Source organism: Heterodontus francisci, chromosome 4 (assembly GCF_036365525.1).
Source record: "Heterodontus francisci isolate sHetFra1 chromosome 4, sHetFra1.hap1, whole genome shotgun sequence".
Classification (NCBI taxonomy): domain Eukaryota; kingdom Metazoa; phylum Chordata; class Chondrichthyes; order Heterodontiformes; family Heterodontidae; genus Heterodontus; species Heterodontus francisci.
In genome coordinates this window covers 170,914,468-170,921,325 of record NC_090374.1, presented here as the reverse complement: position 1 = coordinate 170,921,325, position 6,858 = coordinate 170,914,468, and positions in this window count along the sequence as shown.

The window sequence follows — 6,858 nt, the reverse complement described above, 5'->3', positions numbered from 1 at the left end:
TTAAGAAGTAGGAGTAGGCCATTCAGCCCTTCAAGCCTTCTCCGCCATTCAATAAGATCATGGCTGATCTGATCTTGGCCTCAACTCCACTTTCCTGCCTTTTACCCATAACCCTTGAGCCCCCCTGTAGTTCAAAAATCTGTCCATCTCAGCCTTGAATATATTCAATGACCCAGCATCCACAGCTCTGTGGGGTAGAAAATTCCAAAGATTCACGGCCCTCTGAGAGAAAAAATTCCTCCTAACCTCTGTAGACCCCTTATTTTGAAACTGTGCTCCCTAGTTCTAAATTCCCCCATGAGAGGAAATATCCTAGCCTGTCAAACCCCCTCAGAATTTTATATGTTTCAATAAGATCACCTCTCATTCTTCCAAAGTGTAGGCCCAACCTGCTCAACCTTTCCTCATAAGACAACCTCTTCATCCCAGGTATCAGCCTAGTGAACTTTCTCTGAACTGCTTTCAATGCAAGTATACCCCTCCATAAATAAGGAGACCAAAACAAGTCATTGGGAGAACAGTTTACAATATTTTATTCATATTTATTGAGTGATGTGAAGCAGCAACACAAAACAGTGGTAGTGATTAATAATCAGATCCATAGCGCTTGCCCCTCAGGAGCACCAAGTGCAGGTGCTAATGAGGAGAATTAACATAATTGCCTGATAATTGTCTGTTCCGGTGCCGGGGAGTATGAGCTGATACTGCCACGGTTCTGCTGTGTTGGAAAATCTCCAGGGTAAACATTGCCAGAGGCTTGTTTTACTTTGTCACCATTATTAAGCACACAATACATATGAGGGTTATGCATATATCCATTCTGGCAAATATCCAGCTCCAACGCAATTTGTTCTGAACTACTTTGTGCATTATTTGTTATGTTGCAATCAAGTAAAATGGTTCATTTTTTGAAATCTAGCTCAGATAATGATTATTGGATTGTACAGTGGATATGCACCCTGTACTTCTACCTCTGGGTTAGAGGTTCAAATCCAGCCTGAACTGACAGGATGAACATCTCTGTGTTTTCTGTGATACTGTTATGTGAAATAAGGTTGGGCATTTTCAACTCACTTCACAGTGAGTTAGAGCATTGAGCCACAATGAGAATGACAATCACACTCAATAACAACTTGCATTTATATAGCGCCTTTAGCATAAGAAAATGTTCTTAGGCGCTTCACAGGAATGTTATAAAAGAAAATATGACACTGAGCCACAAAAGGAGATATTAGGTCAGATGACCAAAAGCTTGATCGAAGAGGTAGGTTTTACGGAGTGTCTTAAGAGAGGTAGAGAGGCAGAGAGGTTTATGGAGGGTATTCTAGAGCTAAGGGCCTAGGCAACAGAAAACAAAGCCACCAAAGGTGAAGAGATTAAGATCGGGTTGCTCAAGAGGCCAGAATGAGAGGAGTGCCGATATCATGAAGGGTTGTGGGGCTGGAGGATATTATCGAGACAGGGAGGGGTGAGGCCATGGAGGGATTTGAAAACAAGGATGAGAACTTTAAAATCAAGATGTTGCTGGACTGGGAGCCAATGTAGGTCAGTGAGCACAGGGGTGATGGGGAATAAGACTTGGTGCAAGTTAAGACAAGGGCAGCAAAGTTTTGGATGACCCCAAGTCTATGGAGTGTAGAATGTGGGGGACCAACCAGGAGTGCATTGGAATAGTCAACTCTAGAGGTATAAAGGTATGAATGAAGGTTTCAGCAGCAGATGAGCTGAAACAGGGGCAAAGTTGGGCGATGTTATGGAGATGGTCATAGTGATGGCACGAATATGTGGTCGGAAGCTCATCTTGGGGTCAACTATAACACCAAGATTGAGAACAGACTTGTTTAATCTCAGACTGTTGTCAGACAGAGGGATGGTGTGAGCAGCTAGGGAATGGAGCTTGAGGTGGGGACTGAAAATGATGACTTCAGTCTTCCCGATATTTAATTGGAGAAAATTTCTGCTCATCCAGTACTGAAAGTCAAATAAACAGTCTGATAATTTAGAGACAGTGGAAGAATCGAGAGTGGTGGTGGTGAGGTAGAGCTAAGTGTCTTCAGTGTGCATGTGAAAACTAACATCGTGCTTTTGGATGATGTCACCGAGGACCAGCATGCAGATGAGAAATAGGAGGGGGCCAAGGATAGATCTTTGGGAGACACTAGAGGTAAGGGTATGGGAGCAGGAGAGAAGCCATTGCAAGTGATACTCTGGCTTTGATTAGATAGATAAGAATGGAACCAGGTGAGAGCAGGCCCACACAGCTGGACAACAATGGAGAGGCATTGGAAGAAGATGGTGTTGTCAACCATGTCAAAGGCTGCAGACAGATCGAGAAGGACAAGGAGGGAAAGTTTATCTTTGTCACAGTCAAATAGGATTTTTGGTGACTTTGATAAGAGCTGTTTTAGTACTGTGGCAGGGGTGGAAACATGATTGGAGGCATTCAAACAAAGTACTGGGGAAGAAGGGAAGGGATTTGGAAGGTGACAGCATGTTCAAGGACGTTGAAGAGGAAAGAGGAGTTGGGGATGGTAGTTTGCAAGGACTATGATTTCAAGGATTGTTTTTTTGAGGAGACAGGTATTGATGGCAGATTTATAGGACAGAGGGACAACACCTGAAGAGAGAGACCATTAACAATATCAGCTAACATGGGGACCAGGAGGGGAAGTTGAGTGGTCAGCAGTTTAGTGGGAATAGGATGAAGGGAGCAGGAGATGGGTCTCAACAACAATCAACAGACAATGAACCAAAGGACAGGTGACAAAAAGCTTGGGCAAAGAAGTAGGTTTTAAGGAGGATCTTAAAGGTGCAGAGAGAGGTGGAGAGTCAGAGAGGTTTAGGGAGGGAATTCCAGAGCTTTGGGCCCAGGCAACTGAAGGCACGGCCACCAATGGTGGGGCAAAGAACATCAAGGCATTGGTGGGCTAGGAGCCAATGTAGATCAGCAAGTACAGGAGTGATAGGTGAGTAGGATTTTGTGTGGGTTAAGATAGTGGCAGCAGAGTTTTGGATGCACTCAAATTTATGGAGGGTGGAAGATGGGAGGCCAGCCAGAAGAGCATTGGAATAGTCAAGTCTGGAGACAACAGAAGCATGGATGAGGGTTTCTGCAGCAGGATGGGCTGAGGCAGGGGTGGAATGTAGGTGGAAGTAATTGGGTCTTATGATGGAGAGGATACGGGGTCAGAAGATCAGATGAGGTTCAAGTAGGATGCTGAGGTTGCGAACCGTATGGTTCAGCCACAACCAGTGACCAGGGAGGAGGATGGAATCCACGGCGTGAGATTTGAGCTCATGATGAGGACTAAAGACCAAAGACTTTGATCTTCCCAATATTTCGATGATGACGCGATGGGGCAGCATATGGGTGAGAAATAGGAGAGGGCCTTGAGGACTCCAGAGGTAACAGTATGAGGGCTCACTCTGACTATAAAAATTGTTGCAGTAGTAATTAAAAAAGAAACCCATACCAGTGTAGTAGGGGATGAGTATGGGGTCAAAATACACTATTGGGGAAGATAGAGGGAGATTCACTCTGTATTGTCCAGTGTCATACTTGACGTGATACTTGACACTGTACTTGATGCTGTACTTGGTGCAAGAGGTACCTTCCCTTGATAAGAAAAAATTCACAATAAAACATTCAATCCAGCTCCACTTACACCTTCTGCGACAAGGAGTTTGCACAACTGAGGTAGTTGTGCAGTTTGGATGTAATCAGTATTAATAAAAGCTACATTTGTCTAGCCATGTAGCCTGCATTATCTGACACTTCTGATTCTACTTTCCAATGCTGCCTGATTTGAAATCAAATTCTCTGACATTAGTTGATGTGAGAAAGCTGCTAACTGGACCTCTATAGATAAATTCAACAATTTCACACTCCCAGCCGTGAGCTGCATTCAAAAGGAATGTGGGTTAAAGACAGATCTACAGTACTCCAGCACAAGCTCTCCAAACAGCTCCCCCTTCAACTGTAGTTTAATGCTGGGATTGAGGGAGCACTGAAATTATCCTCTCATAATTATCCTCTCATACTTAAAAACTGCAAAAGCAGCCACTGTGAGTACTCCCAACATGTAGAAAGAAGCATTTTCTTTAAAACCCAACTCAGCTGCCTAATTTTAGCAAAATATTGTCTGGTTACTGGAAACTCACCCACGCTATGGCATTTTAACATGGAATTCCTCTCAATTAAAAATGGGAGAATGCTCATTTCTTATTAAACTAATTGTTCCAACTTGAAATCTTGGGAATGCGCAGATTTGAAACCCAGCTTTCATAAAAATGCATTTAATGGAGAAAAATGGCCTTTTTAAAAAATAAATCTCACCCGAACCCCTGCTCTTTTCCAGGAAATCTGATCCTTATATTATGCAAATAACAGATATTGTAGCTGACAGGGGATTTGCTCCATATTGGCAGATTCCTGTAAGAGGCATCAATGTTCCCTTATGTTGCTAACTTGCTAATTTGCTGAGCTCCTCCAGCAACTAAAACCTTGATATGATGTGTACTAGGTGACAGTATTCTCTGCTAATCAGCTGGTTATTTCTGCATGAACCTGCAGTAATAGCTTCACGTGGGAATGGTATCATGGAGGAAAGTGTCATTCAGCTCCCACATCAAAAGGCTCTGTCAATGACGAAGTGCCCCATAGCTCAAATACCACCTTCACATAAAGCTGAAGCACTTACAGATTATAAACAGTGACGGATACCTAAGAGTGATTACACAGGGCCATATTTTCCCCCTTCACGAATTTAACCGAAAATATAGACAAGCGTACAGAACATATCTTAACACTCTATGTTTTCGATAAAATTTGCAGAGACAAATATACCCCCTAATCTTGGGGGTTCTATTGTTGTTGGTGTCATGAGTTTTTACATCAGTTGAACCCCTCAATTAGATTTCTGCCATGTAATCATTCTCAGACTACGCATTATTCTCTTTGTGCTGTATACTGCACAGTGAAAACTACTGCAAAATACAATGCGATTATATGCTTTCTGGATCATGTGGTTTATTCTGCACATCACAGCAGGTAATTATACCTTTCTCGTGACATCAGTATGCATTAACTTCAACTATCAGAAAAATAATTATAAACAGCTGATGCATTTGGAAGCTTTCCATAGCAATGGCTGGATTGTAGCTCAGTTATTTGATCCTTCATGCATGTATTATGCAGGCACTGGGAAAGGAATCAAAGTCTTAAGTTCAGACTCTATTGGATATTGCTGATATTCATAAGCCTAACATCTCTAGAACCTATCAAGTGAGTGACAGCTTTCTACATCTCTTGGATGTGTCTCCAGCAGTGATGAACTGCTGGAAATATATTAGTATGTTTATGCATTCCACATGTCAATAACAGAGGACTCCCCAATGTGTGTACAAGTCGGCTTTGAGACAACCTTATTAAGCTGTTTAAGATACTCAAGGGGAATTGCTAAATTGCATCACCAGAATGATGCTTTTTTTTTCTCCAGAATGATGCTTGGTGTTAACACAGACTCTTGGAGATGGTGACATGAATTCATGTTTCGAGAAAGGGTTATTATACAGCTAGAAGACAATCTGAGGACGTCCTGCTTTGTGTGGCTCAATACCACACCACATGGGCATTTATTTACTGAGCTGCCAGGAAAACCTCCTTTTCTGTGGATTCTTTGCAGGTTTAAGCCATCAGCCCTGCTCTAAGAAATGTTACCTCCTAAATAAATTGAGAGTTAACTGACCACAGGCACTTGATGAGGAATTACTGCTCCTGGGATTAGAAGTGAGCCCATTGATTCATGAGAGATATTTAATTACCTCCTTTAACTTTCCCTCTTTGCTTCCAAAACTCTTTAAATATTCAATTAACTCACACTCAAAAGGAGCAGACTATAGATATCCAAAAATGAGTCAGGGTAACTTGTTTTTAATGAGCTCCACTGATTGTTTAGTGAGTTTGGATGATTTTATTATGTAAGACCCATGCTAATGCTGCTAGATTCCCAAAGTGCAGGCCTTACCCAGCTGGCAGGAAGTTGAGTGTAAAACTGCCAGGATTGGCTGCCAGGAACACCTGTTTTCAGCAAGTCTTTTGAGTTGCCGGCTTTAGCAAATTCCTGCAGTTGGTTTCCAGCAGCCTGTATGAGACCCACGCTTTGGGAATTTCGTGGCTGCGTGTAATATAAAAGCACATTCAATCCAGTGTGCTAATGGGTTATACCGATCAGTAAAGTCTGGAATTACCTGATTTTAGCCAAGGCAGTGGTAGGCCATTTAGCCTCATTGTTCCTAGATCATGGAAAGGACTCGTGATTACTGCCCAATATTCTTGCTGGAAGTGTGTGTGCATGCACAGATATACATGTGGAGTAATGATAGGTCTAGGGTTTGCTGTGATTCCCTCATAGGTAAAATAAATTTTGAGCAATCTTTTTAACTGAGCCCTGGACTAAAGAAGACAGCAATAAACCTCACCTGGAGCACAGGTTTTCCTGCATGGACTCGATGGGCTGAATGGCCTCCTTCTGTGTCGTTGTGACTCTAATGACACTATGACAAAACCGGTAAACAGCTTTCGAATAACAAGTCAGTTTTTATGCCAAACTGAAAATGGCAAAGAGAATGTCCGGGGATCTGTAACAAACTGAAAACAGTTTAATAGCATCTTTTCACATTGTTCCATTGGATTTTCAGTAACCTGCCAGAAATAAAGTTATTCAAACAGTGGCAACAGTTTACCTTACAACAGTGACTGCACTTCCAAAGTATTTCATTGGCTGTAAAGCGCTTTGAGATGTCCAATGGTCTTGAAAGGCACTATATAAATGTAAGTCTTCCTTTCTTAAACTGCTA